General features: G+C 33.4%; 1 protein-coding gene across 1 annotated transcript in view; it reads left to right on the plus strand.

Annotated features, from left to right (window-relative positions):
- The first annotated feature begins 4,144 nt into the window (after positions 1 to 4,144).
- Ski6 (exosome complex component Ski6) overlaps positions 4,145 to 16,991 on the plus strand; it is a 61,290-nt gene continuing 48,443 nt past the window's right edge. Inside the window, exon 1 of the mRNA XM_089646471.1 lies at positions 4,145 to 4,385. The gene's annotated coding sequence lies outside the window, so the exon portion shown is untranslated. The remainder of the gene's footprint in view (positions 4,386 to 16,991) is intronic.

Consider the following 16,991-nt stretch of genomic DNA (forward strand, 5'->3'; position numbering starts at 1 on the left):
TATTTTTAGAAGCTCTTCAAAATTTTTTTGAACACTACGAATGTTTAGGTGCATAATAATTATATCATTGTTGTTTTTAGAAATAATTTTGTTTCATGAATCACTGGATATGCATTCATATTCTTGAATTTTAATATTTTTTTCTTATTCATTATTTATGAAATCATCTGAAATCATCATGAAGTATTGTGTTACAGATGAATGAGTGTGCAAATAAATATGTTCGGAAGTATATTTTGTTAGTAATTAAGAACTCGTTTCTATTAATAACGTCATAATTGGGCGGAACAATAATAATCGTATACTTATAAATAATAATGTAACTCGACTGTGAGTTGTTAGTACTCAAGTAAATACTGCAAATTTGAACAGGCGCTATTAAACAGGGTGTCGACGTTGATATGCTGTAAACAAAGTATAGTTGAAATATTAATTTCTTACTTGTTTTTTTTAATGAATATAGCATTTTAATTATAGTCAATTTTCTGGAAAGCAGATTCTGTCATTTTCTTGACGTAGTGGCACTTGCTGTCATTCGCTTGATGGTTAGAATTTATTTTCCCATTTCTTTTTTTATTAAAGGCTAGACAATTGTAGCACTTTGGTGTTTGATTTTTATTTGGGCAGTTCGCTAGAATGTGTTCTTCTGCGCAGTGGAGACATTTGGGTTTTTCTGTTTTCTTTCGGCACTTGTTGGCAGTATGTTCGAACCACAGGCAGTGGTAGCATTGGGACAATGGGTTGGAGTCCTCTACGTGAACCCGCATAAATCCCAGGTTTATTCTTCTTTTTTCGATTAATAGTTTTTTCATTTGACCGGTTGTTTCTAGGATGTAGTTGGATAGTTGATCGCTTCTTTTGTTTTTTTTTTTATTTTTGCCATTATTTTGGGCATGTGTTTGCTGTCTTCTTTGGTAAGTTGATAAATGTCTTCATTTTGTTCTATAAAATCTTCGTTAAAATCTTGAATGTTGTAGTCTTTATGTATTTCTTTGATGATAACGTTCGGCTTACGTTTTTTTTATTTCTGATGCAGATATGCTGTTATTTTTTTGTTTGTTTATTTCTTTCATAATTTTATCAGCGTCTTCTTTTTTGGGGCAAGTGATGATAACATTGTTATTAATTGTTTTTTTTATTCCAGAAACTTCAACTCCCAATTTCCCGAGTCTAATTTGTTTTTGTATATTTATTTTTATTTGGTCAGTGTTTTCATTATTATTCGAAATTATCTTAATTGTATGCAGCTCTTCTTTTGGCAAGTTTGGTTTTCCTTTTTCAATTACGCTAGCGTACGTTTTTTTGTCGTCCGCCGTTGATTGTTGCGGGGGTTGGGAGACAATTTTTTCATATGTCATTAATTTACCCTCAATTATTCCAACCTTGGTACCAACGTCAATCATTTTGCTTGAAAGGGTAGATAATTTTGTCAAAAGTTTAGCCATTTGGTCTTTAGTAATTTTGAGAGATGGATCCGTAATGGCATTATGGATGCCGTCAATGAGTTCTTTTGCTTCACTAATAGATATGAGGGCGTTATCGTTAATATTCATGTTGTTGTGTGTGACAGCCCTGCTTGAGCACACAATGTAATTTATTTGATGCGGTAGTATATTTGCATCATGTTGTGCGTACCGTTACACCGATACATGCGAGGTAGGTACTGTGAACTGTGATTGTATGCGTCCAAAATGAAATGTTATTATCACTTGTTCTGTCACTGTCACTGAAGATTTTAATTTCACTTTAAAATATTTAAATATTGTTCGGTTTTAACCAACTATTAATCTTGTTTATTAGTTGTCCCTCAAGGGACTACTTTCAATTAAAATATATGCTTTAAGCGGACTTTTTACCGGGTTTAATACAAATTTAACACGGAACAAAGACAACGTGTGTCTTTCGATATTATTGTTCACAGTGAACATGATTAGTATAAGACAATGAGGATTGCTTTGTTATTGAATAAAAGAGGTACGATGATTAATTTTACATTTATTCATAACAAATAGACCTAGAGACTCTCAAATAACATGATTAGTATACTCTCAAGGGGTGAGCGACATTTCGAAGAATTGATCGCACGGAAAGAATTTGAAAGTAGCAATAATAGTTAATAGTGTGACATTGTGTATAACATAAATATCTGACCTGATTCACCAAAATGGGCGCCATACAACTCTTAGGAAAGAATTTTAAAAAAGTGAGAGATTGACATGATGACCAGCGATTACATATAACTAGCTATATCCGCCATCAGCGTCTCCCGTAAAATATGTCGACTGGAGCAGTTGCCCGTATCACATCTGTTGGCGCGACCTCACTGCAAGGCTGTCCGATTGGTACTAGCTTTTGGGAATTATCTCTTGCGCTTCCTTCTAAAAAAGCCCATAGAGTACGAGTCCCATAGATGAAGGTGGCCTTTGGATATTTTGTTAAAACGGTAGCGAGACAAAAGTGAACTGCTACACGGTTACTTGACAAAACTTAAATAATAACAGAACTTGAAAAATGCTTTCACAGAACTTGAAAATTAAGTTTGAAATTTAAATAATTGTTGAAATTCTTTAAAACAACCCATCTAACAATAAATTTGAAACCCATATTTCAGATCTATTCTACACCTACAGTATCTACAAATACTGGATATATATTTTTTTTTAAAGCAGTGGCGTGCCGTCCTTGGCTGAAAAGTTGTGCCTACCTCATGAAAATGGTTTGCGAACTTGTAAATTTATGTGGAAAAAGTGTAAAATAATTTAATGAATATATTTAACAGCATACTACGATTGCCCTCATCTATCAACCTGGCCACAATCATCAACAGAAGATAATAATAAAAATGGCCCCTTTTGAGATATATCACATACATCATTGCAAAAATATTTAAAATCATGCAATTGGAATAAAAAATTGGAGCTTTCCCTTGGTTATAAAGCAATCCACGTCACTGATATGTATCAGGATAGGAAGATATATATATTTGGTTTTTTTTAAATGAATTATTCAATCGACTTTTTATGCTGCTTATAAAAGCAACCCATAAAAAAATATTCATTTATTTTAAAATGCCTTTTAAAAATATACAATGATCTGCTTTGACTGAGGATTCAACCTTCTACCCAGGTACTAGAGTCGACAATTCTACGAACCTCGCCAAATGCCGATATTTATTACGAATTATAACTGATGAAATGTCATCCGATTTCATATATTATCATATTCAATAGTTGATAGAATGCATTGTAGTAGACAAGAAGTCTATCTGCTGAGTTTAAGCTCATTCGGATGTCGGGAAGTGGATTAAATTCCGATTCCAAGATTTGCATGCATTCATTACCAAAAAAAAAATTAAATTAAATTTTTTGTTATTTTTTTATCATAAACTTATGTTAAAAATCTTCCTAGAAAATTAAATACCGCTGACGGGAAATGAACTCGCCGTCCCCTGATTACCGGTCAGCTGTGCTAACCACTACGCAACTTCGGCTTATTTAAAAGATCTTTTTCGAAAAAATCGTGTTCCAGAACACGATTTTGTTTTATTTTATCAAATACCAGAAGGTATCACAAATACAATGAAGACATTAATAATGTATTAAATTCAGTCAAGAAATATGTTAAGCTCGTTGAATAAAACAACGCTTGCCGAATAAGTTATTCCCTTTCAGTACTTATTCAAATCCTTTTTTCTTGTTTTTTCCAAGAAATATTTATCTATGTTTTCATGAATACCTTGAAGAAAATTGTAAACGAAGTAAATAAATCTATTTACATTACACAATCCTAAATTATTTTTATTAGATTCCTCTCATCCATAAACCATCAAAAGCTTATATTGAAAGTGTTGGTAAAATGTACGTATAGTATTAATATTTTATTAAACATCACTTTCAATTCCAAATAATAAGATTTGGTAAATGATATATGTGAAATTATTTTTATGTGAATACCGCATAAGAGTATGAATTACGCCAAACCGTTGTCACGTAGTAGATCTCCCTAAGGCATTCAAAAAGACCCGCGAACCTAAAATTAGACGCAGACAGTTGGTACCACTAGCAGTTGCGCACTTCGCACGGCGCAAGGCATGCTAGCACCAACGGGCTCGATCAACGGCGGCCACGACTGCGAGTCCGACCTTGGTCCAGACACCATGTGTGGGCAGTCCGCTACGAAAACGCTCACGCAATAGTTTCGTTCTTGATGACGTGGTTGTTTTGCTTTTAATCCGGTCTTGAACGAGAAGTTCCAGCTACATCATTGAAGTCCGATACGCACGCGATGGCGCGTATAAAAGAGCACCATCATGGTTATTACTCCGTCGTAACTGTGAATAACGCTACCAGGGTCTCTCAACTCTTGCATCACCCGGAACGACTCATGTAAGCATGTTACTTAACCATTTCCTCATTATGTGCCTTTTCTTGTAATGTCTGATAAGCAAGCTTGCCAGCCAGAACAAAATACGAGAGAGATTTTTCAATTCTAACAGCCAGGAAATAATTTAGGATGTTAACTGTGCCCTCATTTTTGTCATACCATGTACCTATTGCCTGTGAATACAACCATCAATCATCCCAATTGGAGTTTCATTTGACGAGAGAAGTGTGGTCTGGATTGTTGGATTAGTCCCCCGCATAAAGGCAGATTGCCGACCCTTCCTGAATGAATTACGTTCTCAAATCTCTACGCTGAGCTGACTGCCGAAGCCTATGTAAACCCCTCGTTCCTAACATTGGCGCCCTACGTAATTCTCTGACCCTCAACACTGGCGCATAACGTAAGGAGCTCTATTCACAATACCATCTAGACTATCTAGAGCCAATAAGACGGTACTGGATCGGGAAAGGGTAAGAGGAAAGTGAGGAAATTAGATCTGGTTACAAAACACGGATAAAGCCATTTCAAGTTGATTTTCCACCAGGATGATGATAAGAACATTTTCCAATCAATTGTGAAATAACACGAATTAATCAAATTTCATTTACTTGCGCACACCGGGATAAAAACCCGCGACTTCCGAATCGCTAGTCCTTTCGACCACGGAGGTCGTTGTAGTTGAAAGGTTAGATTATTAGGCGAGTTCGTGTTTGCGGTCTTCGGAGGCTAATTCGTTGCCATTAGTTCAGTAATAATGTTAGTGATTACCTATATAATAATAGTTTGGATCAAGACAAATTAAGTGAGGTTACATTAGGTCAGCACATGTAAGGTTGGGTTAGAAGGAGTTAATATCACGCAACTACGAGCACAAAATTTGGTCAAAGAGGTAATTATACTATTCGAATTATAACCACAAAAATTTAAAAAAAAAATCTGGGTACAGAACATAGGGAGATATGATGTACTAACACCAAATACAGACTGAAACAAAAAACCACACAACTGCGCTTTAAACTTCTTCATCTCAATATGTACCAAAAACCAAATATAAATATATATTTTGTTATACATTAACCTCACACAAGAGGCCCTTAAATAATTTCCCTCAGGATGATCAGCTTCAGAGATGCTGTGTGGAAGATATTTTTAAATAAAAGAAGGAGAGAAAGCTCTGGGAAGGAAAAACGAATGAGAGGGCTGGTTAAGAATCTAGGGATCAATGTATCCAGGAGTGACAGACTTATGAACCTGTCCCTCCCACTGCGGCGTAAAACTATGGAGTGAGAGACCAGTTGGAAAGGTCAAAGGGTCTCCCCAAAGTTCACTACGTTTGGTGATTTAGCAGGGGTTATCCAGAGTTCATCGGATGAGGTGTGTTCAAGATGCGCCTTCCTACCAGCTGTATGCCAAGAGATTGGTTTTGGGAGACCCTTTGACCTATTCAGCTGGCCTCTCGACTCATCGCGTTGCGCCGCAGTGAGAGGAATATATTCATATGTCCGTCACTCCTGGACACGCTGATCCCTAGATTCCTACCCAAACCTCATAAATTTTACCTTCCCAGAACTTCCTCTCCTTCCTTAAAAAAGGCCATCCACACGGCATCCCAAAAGATGACATAGGCCCTGAGGGCTCCTGTTAATGTAAAAGAAGGAGAGAAAGCTCTGGGAAGGAAAAACGAATGAGAGGGCTGGTTAAGAATCTAGGGATCAATGTATCCAGGAGTGACAGACTTATGAACCTGTCCCTCCCACTGCGGCGTAAAACTATGGAGTGAGAGACCAGTTGGAAAGGTCAAAGGGTCTCCCCAAAGTTCACTACGTTTGGTGATTTAGCAGGGGTTATCCAGAGTTCATCGGATGAGGTGTGTTCAAGATGCGCCTTCCTACCAGCTGTATGCCAAGAGATTGGTTTTGGGAGACCCTTTGACCTATTCAGCTGGCCTCTCGACTCATCGCGTTGCGCCGCAGTGAGAGGAATATATTCATATGTCCGTCACTCCTGGACACGCTGATCCCTAGATTCCTACCCAAACCTCATAAATTTTACCTTCCCAGAACTTCCTCTCCTTCCTTAAAAAAGGCCATCCACACGGCATCCCAAAAGATGACATAGGCCCTGAGGGCTCCTGTTAATGTAAATGTATATATTTATATATCAGAGTTAAAAAAAAGGTAGTTAAAACCTATAGAAAATGCTCAATAATCTGACCCGAAACATTTCTCCTGACTTGATTTAATATTACATTCCTAACATGAACATCGCCATCGTTAAATTGGATTAATTTAACTGAGCATAAAGCAAAATCTCTTTGTCTGGAGCAGCAAAAACCTTCAAGCAGAAACTTATTTCATACTAGCTGACTCGTACCCGGTGTTGCTCGGGGTTATGAAGGTTTGGGGTAAATTTGTGATGTTGTTTATTCTTGTGAATTCTTCTTAAAACTTTCTCTCTTTAAATTCCTGGAAATATATCATTCAAAAGATTTGAAAAGGTTTACTTTTTAAAGTTTTCTTTTCACTTAATTATTTATTTTTATTTTTTTTTATTTATTATAAATTTTTAAAGATACAGGTATATGCAGTCCCACAAAGCTGTCACACATGACGGCTTGTCTGTAGGTTCTACAAATAATATGTATAAACATTTTTAATTTTTAATACATGTACAATCGTGCCATATCTTCCTCGGGCGTCCCGATTTAAACCTAAAATATAATTTATTAATTATTAATTATTAATTATTAATTATTAATTATTAATTATTAATTATTAATTATTAATTATTAATTATTTCTTATTAATTATTAATTATTATTATTATTATTATTATTATTAATTATTAATTATATATTATTTATTATTTATTATTTATTATTTATTATTTATTATTTATTATTTATTATTTATTATTTATTATTTATTATTTATTATTTATTATTTATTATTTATTATTTATTATTTATTATTTATTATTTATTATTTATTATTTATTATTTATTATTTATTATTTATTATTTATTATTTATTATTAATTATCAATAAAAGTAATTAATAATTACTAAAAACAATTCATAATTACTTAAAATAATTAATAACAAAAAAATTATAATAATAAAAATTAAAAATTAAGAAAAATAATTATAATTTATCAAAATAGTTATAATTAATAAATATAATTAATAATTAGTAAAAATAGTTCATAATTAATAATTGTCGACTCCTTATCTCATTTAAGTCCAAAGAAAATACACGTCAAGTCTTTTTATCTTTATATCAACTTTTATTCGACTCAGTATCTCATTTAAGTGCAGATATTGCGCGTCTTCCTCGTCGAGCCTTCCTCGGACGTTTCCGACATTTTCTACATTCTACATTCACACTACAGTCTCTTAACACTTCTGACACTAATAAGTACAAATTTTTAAATTTTCAGCGAAATCAGTCCAGTATTTTTTCGAGTCTGTAGGGAACAAACAAAAAAAACATTATTTTTTAAACACATAGATTTCAAATACAATTTTTTCAATTATGTTATTGGCCATATTGCCTGAGGATGAATGTTCTTGATAAAACCAAATTCATTATATTTAATTGCCATTATAGAATCAAAAAAATATTTTACTGAAGCATTGATGCCTGGGCCCATATTTATACAATTTTATAGGTAAATGGAGATATGTTTTTTGTGACCTGATTATCTGATTTTACTTCATTCAACATGTTTCTTTTTGGGGCACTCAATTGGATTAATTCTTTAAGGAACCAACCCGGGTAAGTTTCATTCTTCGTAATTTTATTATATTTAATTTAATATAATTATTTTATTTGGTTTTACACCCGCTGGGCTTTATATGGATTATAAGAACGGAGTTTGCCTGGTGAGCTATCGAAAATTATACGAAATTTTTTTAAAGCATTAAATAAAAATAAATTGATAAAGTAAATATAAAACAATATTAGTAAAACATGTAGCAGTCACATAAAATAAAACAGAAGCTAGAACAATATTACAAATAACTGATTTGAATGTGACCCAACTACTACCAACCGTCTGGAGCCAGTGAGACTATGACATCCCCAATTTTGGTATGCTGTGAGGCTAACGGCAGTGGGGCCAAAAAGGAGATGAGGAAGGGAACGAGAAAGGTGGGGAAGTGACTGTATATTCAGATTTAGTCTACAATTTAGTCTATTTCTATAAATGGATTAAGTAAATATATCAAGAGTACCCCCAAACCTATTGCCCAGATCATGCGTCCTTTTGCATAGTAAGTGTAAAATAAAGAGATCCTGCAGAAGAAAATAATGTTTTATTGCTGTGCCATTTAGGAATGATGATTGGTTTACCTATTTGGGATGATTTTTTCAATTAATTAATGCTTACAAAATTAGAATTTGATGTTTGGAAATCAATAGAAAATAAATCGTTTTTGTTGTAGTTCATAGATTTTATCTTCGATTGTAATCATGGAATTCATAACACTCCAAACGAGAATTTTATCACCAATTAGAAACTTTATAATTTCTGAACAATACCTGCAAAACATGACATCCTAATAGGAGCATTAGCCTCGACTTGCAGCTGCGACGGTAGAGAATTATTTTTAAGTAAATTACTTAAAATGCCAGTACAAATTGTGCTGGATGGTGTTTAAATCCATTAATGAAATTGCCCCACCCTACATCTCTGAAATATGCGTTCCGGAAAACACTGGTCTGAGGCAATCAACTCTTAGATCAGCAACATCATCAGCTGTAGGCAGACTGATGGAACCTAATCGCAAAATACTAAGTTTGGTGATCGCGCTTTCGGAGCATCTGGGCCGAAGGCTTGAAATAAACTCCCTCCTGAACTAAAATCCATAACAAGTCCAACAGAATTCAGGTCTAAACTAAAAACTTCAGCTGTCATAATAACCTTAAATTAAATATACCATACCTGATAGAAAGTCCACTTATATCCAACTTTCCAATTCTATTCTAAATCCAGATTTTGAACAAAAACGGCGCCATACAAATCAACCAAATATTATTAGTATTATAAAAGTTTTTCTTGTCAGCAAATAATTAGTTATCACAGAAACATCAACAATGAAAAAAGGCAAGCCGACTTTGCTCTTCGATTTATGAATTGGTGCAATTTTAATATAAAACGGATAATTCATTTTATGCAGCTGCATAAACGCTACAACTATAATTCTATAGCATCTTTTAATTTGCACATATTTTAAGGCCTACAATCGCAAACTCTGAGTAACGAATTTCAGCACTCAAAATCATGATAACATTATTCGATTACTTCTATAGGACCGTGTTTGTATTAAAGTCACCTCGAGAGGTGACTTTAATACATTAATACATGGATGTATTAATGTATTAAAGTGGAAATACTTTAATACATGGATGCCAATTGGGGATACCATTCTGTATGCAACATACGTACCAACTGGTGATACCATGGCATGCCAATTGGGGATACCATACTCCATGCAACATACATACCAATTGGTGATACCATGGCAGGGGATGGATGCCGATTGAGGATACCATACTCTATGCAACATACGTACCAATTGGTGATACCATGGCAGGGGATGGATGCCAATTGGGGATACCATACTCTATGCAACATACGTACCAATTGGTGATTCCATGGTAGGGGATGGATGCCAATTGGGGATACCATACTCCATGCAACATACGTACCAATTGGTGATACCATGGCAGGGGATGGATGCCAATTGGGGATACCATACTCTATGCAACATACGTACCAATTGGTGATTCCATGGTAGGGGATGGATGCCAATTGGGGATACCATACTCCATGCAACATACGTACCAATCGGTGATACCATGGCAGGGGATGGGTGTCAATTGGGGATACCATACCTCATGCAACATACGTAACAATTGGCGATACATGGCAGGGGATGGGTTCCAATTGGGGATACCATTTTCCATGCCACATACTTACTAATTGGTGACACCATAGTCCCACTGGCTTTGAGCTGTTACGATTCATGCTTTATTTACTTTGTTACGTGTGGAGTTTACTTTTAAAAAAAATTACTAAAACAGAAATCTTCGGCAAGACGTACCTTGACAATAAATCAAACATTCGAAAGAGTTTACTGTGGATAATAAATAAAAGGAACAACCGATTCAACAAATTATTTTTTTCTTTCGTTTTTCTTCAAAAAAAAATTCTAATTTATCATCGAAAAAAATATTTCGATAAAAAAAAATAAAAACCAATGGTTTACTATAATATTTATAGTATTTTCTGATAGATCTTACGGTGGAAAGGTTCTTCCAAAACATGTCTGTAATACTTATTATACTAAATAGTGGTATATAAAATATTCGCTATATTAGCATACAATGCCTCAAATGTATACTGTCTTTGAATCATGCAATTTATCTCAGTTAAACTCCTAGACTACTCAAACTTATCTCTGTATGTGACCTCTGTAGAGTTCATTGCCTCTTAGCCGCTTCTTCCATCCCTTAAATTCATAGCGTGATGTCTCAGACAATCCGGGATCCTTTCATTAATAATCAGCCGGTGGAATCGCGTGCCTAAATTAATTGAACGAAAGAAATCTAATGTTCTCGAATGATCGTATTACTATGGCCTTACTTTAATTTAGGTAGATATAGTAGTAATAATGCTTAATATTATATTATCTAAACCCTGAAATTATAATCACACTGAAATTATAATCACAAAAAGTAACTTTATCGATTGATTTCAACGGTATACATCAGTCAGCAGATACTCCAACCATTTATTGATTGATGTCACCGGTATACATAAGTCAAGAGATACTCCAGTCATCGATTGATTGATGTCACCGGTATACATAAGTCAGCAGATACTCCAACCATTTATTGATTGATGTCACCGGTATACATAAGTCAAGAGATACTGCAGTCATTGATTGATTGATGTCACCGGTATACATGAGTTAGTAGATACTCCAACCATTTATTGATTGATGTCACCGGTATACATAAGTCAGCAGATACTCCAACCATTTATTGATTGATGTCACCGGTATATATAAGTCAAGAGATACTCCATTCATTGATTGATTGATGTCACCGGTATACATAAGTCAGCAGATACTCCAGTCATTGATTGATTGATTGATGTCACCGATATACATATGTCAATAGATACTCCAACCATTTATTGATTGATGTCACCGGTATACATAAGTCAAGAGATACTCCAGTAATTGATTGATTGATGTCACCGGTATACATAAGTCAGCAGATACTCCAGTCATTGATTGATTGATTGATGTCACCGATATACATATGTCAATAGATACTCCAACCATTTATTGATTGAAGTCACCGGTATACATAAGTCAAGAGATACTCCAGTAATTGATTGATTGATGTCACCGGTATACATAAGTCAAGAGATACTCCATTCATTGATTGATTGATCTCACCGGTATACATAAGACAGTAGATACTCTAGTTACCAGTTGCCACCGGTAAACGATCGTCTTCCAGAATCGACACATCGATGTTTGAAATGGCACTAGCCGTTGTTTGGTGACCACATCTAAAGGGCAAAGTACATACTGCTTCCTCTTCCCCACCTCCTACATTGGCTTTCATAAGTTTGGGGTGCTACATCTTAGAGACTTTTAGCAGTTGTTGGACTCTTTGTGCTGTGTTCACATAGAAAAGACAGGCCAAAGAAATTGATAACCCTTACAAAAACATTTTTCAACAATCCTAACAAAATCTCAACCAAACAACTCGATTCTTAAAATATACTCTTCTACGTTCATAAATACAAAACTAGATTTAGAAATATAAAATGAAAATACTCGTAGATCTCGGGGTTAAAAATATAACCAATGAGCAAGTACGAATACATACAAAATTTGAACAAAGTGGCTTCTTATACTAAGGTAATAAACTGAACAACATAATCTCACTCTTTTTCAAAAATCATAGCAACATAATAACATTTAATAAACTAAACAACATAATCTCACTCTTTTTCAAAAATCATAGCAACATAATAACATTTAAATCATAGCAACATAATAACATTTAATAAACTGAACAACATAATCTCACTCTTTTTCAAAAATCATAGCAAAATAATAATATTTAAATCATAGCAACATAATAACATTTAATAAACTGAACAACATAATCTCACTCTTATTCAAAAATCATAGCAACTTAATAACATTTAAATCATAGCAACATAATAACATTTAATAAACTGAACAACATAATCTCACTCTTTTTCAAAAATCATAGCAACATAATAACATTTAATAAACTGAACAACATAATCTCACTCTTTTTCAAAAATCATAGCAACATAATAACATTTAAATCATAGCAACATAATAACCTTTAATATACTGAACAACATAATCTCACTCTTTTTCAAAAATCATAGCAACATAATAACATTTAAATCATAGCAACATAATAACATTTAATAAAGTGAACAACATTATCTCACTCTTTTTCAAAAATCATAGCAACATAATAACATTTAATAAACTGAACAACATAATCTCACTCTTTTTCAAAAATCATAGCAACATAATAACACAAAAATCATAGCAACATAATAACATTTAAAACTTTAACAAATATTTCGATACAAAACACAGGAAGATCTGAAATACAAAAAAATACTTACCCAAAAAAACATGGAAATAGAAACCACACAGCTGTACTCAAAACACCACATAAATTTACAGGGTGTCCGGGGGTAAAGTACACAAACTTCGAGAGGTGATTTTAAATGATAATACAAGTTAAAAAGACACATAACTTTTTGGAAATTTCAACTAACTAACTAACTAACCATCACGCCGTTTCTCCGCAGGGATAGGCAGAGAGGACGGACCGCCAAACAACTCGGTCTTGGCACACACTTCTTGCCTCATTCACATTCATACACCGTATCATACATACTCTTCTATTATTCTGACTCTTGACATGGCCCGACTCTAGTATTTGATTCAGTTGGTCGTGCCATGTCTTTCTCGGGCGTCCTCGACTTCTGCTACCAAAAGAACATTCTGTATAATATACATATGAATCGTGTTTCAATGTTATCAAAAAAATACCTTAAAGTTTTTTGAACGAGGTATTTCTAATTACCAAAAAACTATACAAAATTGTCCGTAATTCGTAGCTTTATTTTGCATGTAATTCACTCTTGGAGAAATAATAAATTCCAAGAATGTACGTGTTCGGATAACAAAATGGCTAACCTCTCATTTCAAATCATAAAGAGAACAGCTGAGTGGGAATTAATATCAATTATAAAGGTTAATTTTTACAATATCTTTGTAAACCACAAAAAAAAATTAAAAATGAAGAAAAAAAATTAAATATAGTAAATTTTTTGCATAAAACCGCATGAATAAATTCCCTAAAGTTTCGCAGTATGGGAGTGGAGATTTTTTTATTTATTTAACATATTCATGTTATTACATAATCAAATATTAATATAAAAATGATAAACTCAGCACGGGAGATCCCAGTAAAGATGTTATTATCACAACTTGTTACAAAAAGAAAGAAAATATAGCATTTTATTTATATTCAGGTATGTATATTAAAGAAGAAAAAAACTTTTAATTTTTTTTATCAATTTCACTGTAAGTAATGAACACTTGGGATTACTTCAGGCACGAAGACACGCCCCCAATACACTCCTGTAGGTTTATCTATAAACATTATGTAATAATGGTGATTATTATTATTATTTTCCAAAGAGAAAGGGGCAGCATTATTAATGAATTGGGGAGGTAATAAAATTAACCCATTTGTAAGAAAAGCAATCTTTTGGGTCATCAGCCGGTGACTTCTGAAATAATGAGGCTCATTTCCAACAGAGTTGAACTTGTGTTAGATAGCCAAGGCGTGGCACACGGGCGCGATTTCCAATGGGCGGCAAAATTAAAAAAGAAAAAATAGTAAAGAATTTTTTTTTATTGCCATTGAGTACAAATACATTTTTTAAACTTCTAACTTATTTTTTTAGGAATGAGTTCACTCAAAGAGCCAGCTAAAAAAATAAACTGCTAGTATTTAGTTTTGTTTGACGGCGTCCGTAATTGAGCATTTTCTATCGTTTTCTACAAATCCGGAGGTCGCGGGTTTGAATTTCAATGTGCTCAAGTGAATTATATATTATCATCGAAGACAATATAAGTGACTCTCTAACGAAAATTTAAAACAGTAAAATCAGAAAAAGATTCGGTCACATCCAAGAATTGATGTTGAATTGAACTGTATATTACTTTCGACTAAAAGTAAGAACTACCGAAATTTTCTTATTTTTTATATTATATTTGATTAATTTGTGGTAGTTCAAAATTATATTTTGAAAATAATACATAGTATATTTACGGCAAATTCCAGAGTGAAAGAAACGTTGCTTAAAACGGCTAAAGCCGAGTATGATGTCCAGATCAAACCGAAAGCAAAGTGTGAAAATCAATAACCCTCACAACTCCTGCAACTTATAAACATACATATACCCACAGTAACAACACGACAAAATACAATAGTCTACAGCAGCACACATAAGCGTAACTACATTGCCCACTCTCCGATACAACGACTTCACACCATGGGAAATCATTACTTTGGTGATGTTGACATATTCAATACCAACTTGGCAAGTTTTGTGGATCATTTAAAACATTTATGTCAACAATACTCCTAAACACATCATGTAAACCTACAAATAGCTGTAATTTTCTGTTTTTGTTTCTTGTGTTTGTATGACTTGTTGCATAGCTTTTATCAAATGTAATTTTATTCTTATTTTTTATGTTTCAAAGTATCTGTCAAATTAAAATTATAATACCAACCATGTAAAAGCCCTCTGGGCGTTAAATAAATAAAAAAATAAAATAAAAATAAACGCACTCCAATTGGGGTGACATATGTATTCTCACTGGATAGAGACGTTTGAAAGCGGTACTCACATAAAAAAGAAACACGGTGAGATTCAGACCTATTTACCAAACTTTACGAAAGCCAATAAAAAACTATATCTCACAAAGAACAAAAATACGTAAAGACTAAAATATATTTATACAATAAATAAAATTAAATATTACAAATTGATGTTTCGCGATGTAAATAATACGAGTGTAACGGTACTTTCGTAGCGCTACTGTATTACATTCGTACCTACAAATAGAAACATGTACACATCTTTCTGACACACAAAGATAATAATATACAGCAACTAATATCGAAGCAAACAGTGATATCTCAAACCCTCGATATATCGGCACTAAAATACATTATAAGGCAACCCTGACGATATTAGGAGATACATAACGGCATTGTGTAGATAGAAGCTCGTCGAGTAGTATAGCCATCCGTAATGCGATTATTAGGAGAAGTATAGGGAGAAAACCCCGCAGCTTTTACGTCGATAAATTTCGTGTCTTGCATTGAAAATATTTACCGACATTTAATCAATTCAGCTCGCTCTCTGTTCTTCTCTGCTCTCCTGTGATTCGACGGCACTAAACTCCAGACAAATAAAATTCAACTTGCTACAGAGTTCACTAGAAGTATCCTGCCTAACAAATAATTGACATTCGAAGGGTAGTTAACTACTCCCTGTTTTTTATTTAATAGACAGGAAAAATGATGATTCAGCAGTTATTTACTTGGCTATTCAGATCTGGTTACCAAACAAGACTAAAACCATTTCAAACGACATTTCGTCTCCGAACGTTGGTCTTTCATAATGTAATGCGTACGATCGATTATTAATATGAGAGTATGGAATGTATCGGCAGCATCTCCTATCCTCTTCCTATTTTCCTCTTCCTCTCCCCTTCCTTTAACACCAAATTAATTTTAAGAAACTAAAACTTCATTTCTAATGCACTTTAACATAATAAACTTTTGTGGCTTGACTTCAGTTAACTTGTATATTTATATCTATCACTGCATATTATATAAAAGCTGTTTGTTTCTTACAAAATAAATAAATAAATCAGGAACATACCAAGAGTATCTTCAACAGTTTACACATATCTGTAATTTTCTTGTTAAATTTGTATTTAACAAATACGTAAATTTATTTAAGGGAAGCTTTTTCATATTCTTTTCGAGAAAGGTGTACAATGTTTTTGAAAATTAACTTAAATTTTAACTGTAAAAAAATTCTTTGAAATTAGCTACTAGCCGGTCCAAGAAATGGCACAACTACTCGTAGGTCGAATATTGAAAAAACATCTATTTTCAATTACATTACATTCCTCCCTTACCTTGCTCTTATCCTTACATTACTGTGCAATTTTAAAATATATATTAGTTTGACTGAGGTTAGGACCTTCCTAACTGAACCTGCTAACACTTAATAACTGCTGCAATTTTTAAATACATTTTCATCCAATTTCAGAAAAACTAGAGTTGATAGAATGCATTTTCATCGACAACGAGTCCATCTGCCATGTTTCAGCTTGATAGAATGTCGGGAAGTGGGTTTATTTCAACTTTGAAGACTGCATTTCATGCATTTTCATTTATTCATTCAATTAAGAAAACGAAATCGAAATTCAAATA

The sequence above is a fragment of the Hesperophylax consimilis genome, chromosome 24 (genome assembly GCF_061612785.1).
Source record: "Hesperophylax consimilis isolate HC1 chromosome 24, BYU_Hcon_1.0, whole genome shotgun sequence".
NCBI lineage: Eukaryota > Metazoa > Arthropoda > Insecta > Trichoptera > Limnephilidae > Hesperophylax > Hesperophylax consimilis.